This window comes from Dama dama, chromosome 6, assembly GCF_033118175.1.
Source record: "Dama dama isolate Ldn47 chromosome 6, ASM3311817v1, whole genome shotgun sequence".
In the NCBI taxonomy this organism is placed as follows: domain Eukaryota; kingdom Metazoa; phylum Chordata; class Mammalia; order Artiodactyla; family Cervidae; genus Dama; species Dama dama.
Genome location: NC_083686.1, coordinates 12,234,957 through 12,242,159, shown reverse-complemented (window position 1 = coordinate 12,242,159; position 7,203 = coordinate 12,234,957). Strand labels below are relative to the sequence as shown.

At 48.5% G+C, this 7,203-nt stretch overlaps 1 non-coding gene across 1 annotated transcript; it reads left to right on the top strand.

Moving 5' to 3' along the window:
- Positions 1 to 3,017: 3,017 nt before the first annotated feature.
- On the top strand, positions 3,018 to 3,091 carry TRNAG-CCC (transfer RNA glycine (anticodon CCC)). Its single transcript has one exon. It is a non-coding gene; the product is annotated as a tRNA-Gly (tRNA).
- Positions 3,092 to 7,203: the final 4,112 nt, after the last annotated feature.

The window sequence follows — 7,203 nt, the reverse complement described above, 5'->3', positions numbered from 1 at the left end:
ATGGGGTCACAAAGAGTCGGAAGTGACAGAAGCGATTGAGCACACACGCATGCAGTGGGTTATGACTGCAGGTTCCTAGATTCTCAACCTGGACCTGGGGAGACAGAGTCCAGGGGGCGGGACCTGGAAAGCATCTAGCCACTGAGCTTCCCTGGGAGGGTGGGGCTCTCCTGTGGGGAGTGGGTGTGTGTGCGGGGAGGAGATGTACAGCCAGACCTAGAAAGGGAAGGCAGGCATTTTGCTGATACTGTCAGTCCTGTGGGTGGTGGGACAGGTGGCCTGGGGTGAGGCTACAGAGCTGGAATGAGGGGAGAGATTGCAAAATGCCTAGCATACAATCAGAGTGGGTGAGGCATGTTCAAGAGATAATTGTTTAATGAGTGAAAGTTGCTCAGTCGTGTCTGACTCTTTGGGACCCCAGGGACTATACAGTCCATGGAATTCTCCAGGCCAGAATACTGGAGTGGGTAGCCTTTCCCTTCCTCAGGGGAACTTCCCAACCCAGGGATCGAACCCAGGTCTCCCGCACTGCAGGCAGATCCTTTACCAGCTGAGCCACAAGGGAAGCCCTTTGTTTACTGAATGACTGAGTAAAGAATGGATGAAGAGCTAACAGCTGCACACTGGGAGAGTCAGGAAACCATTCAGGATCCTTGCACGAGTGTCCCAGGCCCCTGGGGTGTGCGTTTCACATTTGAATTTAGCTAAGGCAAACTTGAGGACACACCACACACGGGGGCTCGGGACCCGGGAACCCTGACATCTCATTCAAGGGCCTTGCACCCCGCATCGTCCTCCCAAGGACCCCTGGCTGGTGGCAGGAAAGACATCCTCTGATCTACTGCCCATCACTCCGCCCCAGCCCACCCACCCGGCCCTTCCCAGGCGTGGTGGCACCTCCCTGGAGAAGAAGGGCGCGCCCCAGCCTGGCCTTGGGCGACTTGCCTGGCTCGCGGTCTCAGCCTTTGCCCTAATGTGATTGCCCCTCCCACTGCTGCCAAGATCCTATCTGAAAACGTCTCCTCTTACCTAAGACCAGACCTTTTTTTAAATATGTGGTTCTCTTTTTAAAAATTGTAGTAAAAACACAAAACATAAAATTGACCATCTTAACCATTTTGAAGTACATGCTTCGGTTGTGTTAAGTACATTCACATCATTGTGCAACCTCAACCACCATCGATCGCTGGAACTTTTTCATCTTGCAAAACTGAAACTCTGTCCCCACTAAAACGACTCCCTATCTTCCCCTCCCCCAACCCCTGATAACACCATTCTACTTTCTGTCTCTAAGAACTTGTCTCCTCCAAGTACCCGTGTTAGTGGAAGCCTAATGTGTTTGTCCTTTTGTGCTGGCTTATTTCATTTAGCATAATATCCTCAATGTCCATCCACATTGTAATATATACCAGAACCTTCTTCCTATTTAGGGCTGAATAATATTCCATGGCCTAGGTAGATCTAGACCACATTTATTGATTCATTCTTCTGTTGTTGGACTCAGGTCATTTATACTTCATAGCCCTTGCAAATAACACTGCTATGAGCATGAATGTGCAAATATCTTGTCCACTTTGAATTCTTTTGGATATATACCCACAAGTGGGTTGGCTGGGTCGATTTTAAATTTTTTAAAAATTAAAATTTTGCAAATGAATTGAAAAAATTTTGAGGGGTCTCCATGCTGTTTTCCCTAGTGGTTGTCCCACCTGCGTCGAATAAAGGTTTCAATTTCTTCACTTGCTTACCAACGTTTGTCTATTTGTTTTTTTGGTAGTAGATATACTAATGGGTGTAAGGTCAGATTTGTTTTCTATTTGACGAAATCATTAAGTATTAATATTTTTGAGCACTTACTATGCTGCAAACACCTTGGGATCATGCAGGGTGGCTGGAGGAGAGAAGGGAACATCGCACTGGGTTTCACTGTGAGAGGTGTGCCCTGCAGAGGCCTGGGGGCCGTGGGTACAGCGAGTGGGGGGCGGTGTCAGGGACTTTGAGGGGCCGTCACACGTCCACTCTGAGGAGGGCACGAACTAGTGCAAGACAGACACTCAGAGACCAGCTCTAAGACCCACCAGACCGTGAATTGAAAGCATAAAGGCTAAGAAGCACGGTCTGGACGCCCATGACATAGATGATGGAAGTCTAGGACATTCACTCCTTCAGGGGCTTTGGGATCATTTCAGCCTTCCTCTTTGGTGCAGCTGGTCTGGTTGGCCCGGTTTGCCCAGAACATGGTGTTGAGAAGATCCTGAAGTCGGCATGAGCTAAGTGAGAGAATGCTGGGATGTGCAGACCAGTGCAGGCGCAGGGAGGCGGGTGGAGCGGGCAAGCGGAGGCAGACACCTTGGCCTGGCCTGGGCACACGCCTGGGGACAGGGCTCCTCCCTGCCGGGACCTGGCTGGCCCGGCCCTGTGGTTTGGCCTGAGCCCACGGCCTGTGGATTCTACACCAGCTCTTTGTCTGCCATGAAAACCAACACCAACCACAGAAAGAGGACTATAAAACCTTAAAACCACAGAGCCGGAGAGAAACTTAGATTCTAGTCTATTGCTTCCCCAAGTCATGATTTCAAGGAAATTGGTGGCTAATAAATTAAAAATAAGAAAAATTTTAAAATGCCAGGTAACATTTATTTTTGAGCACTGCCTGGCTGCCAGGCACTGTGCTGAGTGCCCTGGCCCCAGCAGTTCTTAACCCATAAGAAATGCTGAGATTCCAGTAACGGATTCCCTCGTTCCTTTGGCCGCCAGGAATCTCATGGCTGAAGGTGAAGCTCACATGTGTAAACTGGTAGCACTGTCTGTGTATTGAGAGTTTGCGAGGGTCGCCATAACAAAGAACTACCACTGAGGGGCTTAAACAACAGACATTTATTGCCTCCCAGTTCTGGAGACCACAGTCAAAAGCAAGGTGTTGGCAGGACTATGGCCCCTCTGAAGGTGCTAAGGAAGAATCCAGACCTCTCTCCTAGCTTCTCAGCCATGGCAGCAGAACTGTAATCGTCAGGATTTCCTTGGTGGTCCAGTGGTTAAGACTCTGCACTCCCAATGCAGAGGGCCTGGGTTCGATCCCTAGTCCAGGGACTGGATCCCACATGCCACAGCAAAAATTGTGAGTTTTGCAACTAAAGATCCCACGTGCTGCAAGTAAGATGTGATGCAGACAAAAGAATAAATAAATACTAAAAAGAAGAACTGTAATCTTCACATGGCATTCTTCCTGTGTGTCTGTTTCCAATTTTTATAAGGATACCAGTCACATTGGATTAGGGCCCACCTGACACCAGTATGATCTGATTTAAATTGATTGATTATATCTGAATGACCGTATTTCCAAAGAGGATCACATATGAGGTCCTGGGGGTCAGGACTTCAGCATAAGAATTTTGGTGGGATGCGACTGTCTTCTTGATGTGTCCTTACATGGCCTTTCCATGGACGAGAGCTCTCTGGTGCCTCTTCTTTCATGAGGATGCTAATCCCATTGGATGAGGGCCCCTCCCTTGTGACCTTATTTAGCCTTAATCAACTCATTAGAGGCCTCATCCCCAAATACAACCACACTAGGTGTCAGGGCTTCATTATATGAATTGGGAGGGGGGACTTTGTGGCTCAGCTGGTAAAGAATCCGCCTGCAAGGCGGGTAGACCTGGATTCGATTCCTGGGTTGGGAAGATCCCCTGGAGAAAGGAAAGGCTACCCACTCCAGTATCCTGGCCTGGAGAATTCCATGGACTATATAGTCCTTGGGGTCATAAAGACTTGGACACAAGTGGGTGACTTTCACTTTTCACTTTCATGAACATTCAGTTCATAACACTTCTTAACATTATATATTATGTTATATTACATATATACATTATACACTACATGTTATATTATACATTCTATGCTATATGGCATACACTTCTAAGTATATAACATATATACACATATCCCCTGGCTCTATTTTCTCTTTGTCTCAGTCTCCTTGGATATTTTAGATATTGTATTTCTATAGTCTTCTTGGAGCAAGGCAAGTCTTAATAACTAATGAGACAATGAAACTACACTGTGTTGATTTGCAGAGGTCAGGTGGCAGGAAATGTGGTGACATGCCCAGCAGTGTCCCCAAGAGCAGGCGTTTCCACAATGTTCTTCTTGGAGTCCCTGGAGATCTCATGGAGCCCCCTCAGGGTCAAGGCTGGTGGGGCATAGAAGGATGAGGTGCTGAGTACGCAGGGTTCTGGCTCCACCCTCCATGAATCAAAGCGTTTCGGTTTCTTCTGCTCTGCGGGTTGGGCATCCACCTGCCATGTGATGGATTAAAGATCTCATGGCCAAGACTGCTTGAAATCCTGAAGCCAAACCAGCCCCAGAGGTCAGCAGGTAGGAAGCATCATCAGTCCTCAAAGCCCATAGTCCCATTTCTCTGTCCTTTTCCTACAGTTGCAGGGTCCGGCGGTCTACAGCCAAGGACCCTGATAAAATCACCTGGGAATTGGAGAATCTCAGGGACCAAAAGTAAAATGACCCACTTCCTTTAGAAGTAGCATTGGTCTGCCACTGGCCTTGCTGCGTGGTCTCTGGGAGTCACAGGCAGACGCTTGAAGTGGGAACCTCAGCACTCTTCTGCTTGCAGCCCCTGGGGGCTAGGGCACAGCTCCCTCTGCTGGGTCACCCAGCACGATTCCTGGCCATCCCTCTGCGCCATGGACTCCAACCTGTCCAGTTTCTCTTGCTCTATGTTATGGGCTGAATTACGAACCCCTCTCCTCCAAATTCATGTTGAAGTTCTAATCTCAAGGGCTTCAGAATATGACTGTATTTGGGGACAGGGCTTTTAAACAGCAGATTAAGGTAAAATGAGGTCATATGAGTGGGCCTTGATCCAACAGAACTGGTGTCCTTATGAGAAGAGGCGATCAGGAAAAAGATAAGCACAGAGGAGTGACCTTGTGAGGACCTAGGGAGAAGATGGCCATCTACAAGCCAAGGAGAGAGGCTTCAGTAGGGCCAACCCCACCAAGCCGTGATCTCAGCCTCCCAGTCTCTAGAGCTGGGAGAAAAGCAATTTCTGTTGTTTGAGTGCCCAGTCTGCAGTACTGTGTTTTGGCAGCTCTGGCAAACTAATATACTCTAGGGTTGGAAATCTACCAAATTCAGGCACAAAATAAACAGGAGAAAATTTTGTCTATGTCTGGACCAACCTTCACTTTCAGAAGTCTGTCAGAAATAATTTTCAAAAAAAAGAAAAAATCATGCCTGTCACAGAGGGGTGAAAATGAATACGTGTTGAAGATTATATTTAACACGTTAATCAGGGAGGGAGCTGGACAGATGTCCTAGCTGGTTCAACAGAGAATCCAAAGAACAGACATATTTTCAGGTCAGGAATATTGAAATGAAATGAAATGGAGGCAGGACTGGCTTTTTACATCAGGGGAGAAGCCAGCTGGACCTCTGCCGTACAGGAGAGGGTCTGACTGTCCATAGACAACAATTATTTTGCCTTGCTGCTGGCCCCAGGCTGAATCACATGTGTGCTTTTGCATGATGTACGTTTAAAGATATTATTCGGAAAATTATTCATTTGTTTCTCTTTGGCCTCTGAGAACTTCCTCCTTGATGACCAAAAACATCCATCTGCCTTGGGTGGGGATGGGGATGGGGGTGGGGTTAGGAATGTCACAGAGGAAGCGAAGAGAAAGCTCCAGGTCCTGTTTTGATTCTGGCATGCAGAATGAATCCTGCAGCCAGACAATAGATTCAAAAGCCAGGGTTTTGTGAGAGAGACAGGATTTTCACAATTCCTTTCTCTTCTCTGTCAGCACACCATGGGCCAGGCCCAGGCGGCTTAGAGAGCTCTCAGGAGACGGTGAGGCCGGCTCTGGGGCTCAGGACACAGGATCCTTTTGTCCTGAAGGCAGAAGAAGGAGGGCAGCGTCAGCGTCCGATTCATGTGTCCAAGAATCCTGCAGGTAAGCTCACTGAGGCCACCCTTTAGGAGCCAGGGGAGCCTGGTCCCCACCTCCTGATCACCTCTGGGGTCCCTTCTTCTAAGGACATGGTTCTATGGGATCAGGTCCCAGACTTACGGCCTCGTTTTGGGGGGAGGGAGACACAATTCAGCCCTTAAGGACCACTATCTAGTTCTAGAATCTTTTCATCATCTAAGGTGGGAATCCCAGACTCATTGGCAGTCACTTCTCATCCCGCCCTCCCCCAGGCCCTGGCAACCACTCATCCGCTTTCTTTCTCTATGAATTCGCCTATTCTGGGCATTTCATATAAATGGAACCATGCAAGACATGTGATCTTCTGTGTCTGGCTTCCCTTACACAGCATCAGGTTTTCACCGGTCACCCGTGAGTCTGAGCTATTTTTAGAGCCCATTTGTAAAGAGGAGACTGAGAACCCAGTGAACCCTAACGTTTCCTCTTAAAGCTTGAACCCTGGAGTCGGGGGAGGTTGTCAGCACTCAGCAAGGTTGAAAAATAAATGAGCAAACGACTCCCCTTCCTAGGACACATCTCTCCAAACTGGGGAAGGAGAATGTTAGGTCACTGACAGGTTCCCATGTGGTGTGGGGTGGAAGGTGGGGCAGGGACTCAGGTGGGTGCATGCGGCCCTGGCAGTCTCTGGGGGCAGCCTTAGCGGTTGAGGTTCCCCCAGCTGCGGTCTCAGCTTATTCTGAGGGGCTATACTGCCATCTGGTGGCCATAAGCAAACCTGACAGGAAACAGCCTCGGTGGCCTGTAGATTTCCTTATAACTACATGGAAGAGACTCCTTTGAAGAATGTTATGACCAACCTGGATAGCATATTTAAAAGCAGAGAGCTTACTTTGCCAACAAAGGTCCATCTAGTCAAGGCTATGGTTTTTCCAGTGGTCATGTATGGATGTGAGAGTTGGACAGTGAAGAAGGCTGAGTGCCGAAGAATTGATGCTTTTGAATTGTGTTGGAGAAGACTCGTGAGAATCCCTTGGACTGCAAGGAGATCCAACCAGTCCATCCTAAAGGAGATCAGTCCTGGGTGTTCATTGGAGGGACTGATGTTGAAGCTGAAACTCCAACACTTTGGCCACCTCATGCAAAGAGTTGACTCATTGGAAAAGACCTTGATGCGCGGGAGGGTTTGGGGGCAGGAGGAGAAGGGGACGACAGAGGATGAGATGGCTGGATGGCATCACTGACTTGACGAACACGGGTTTGG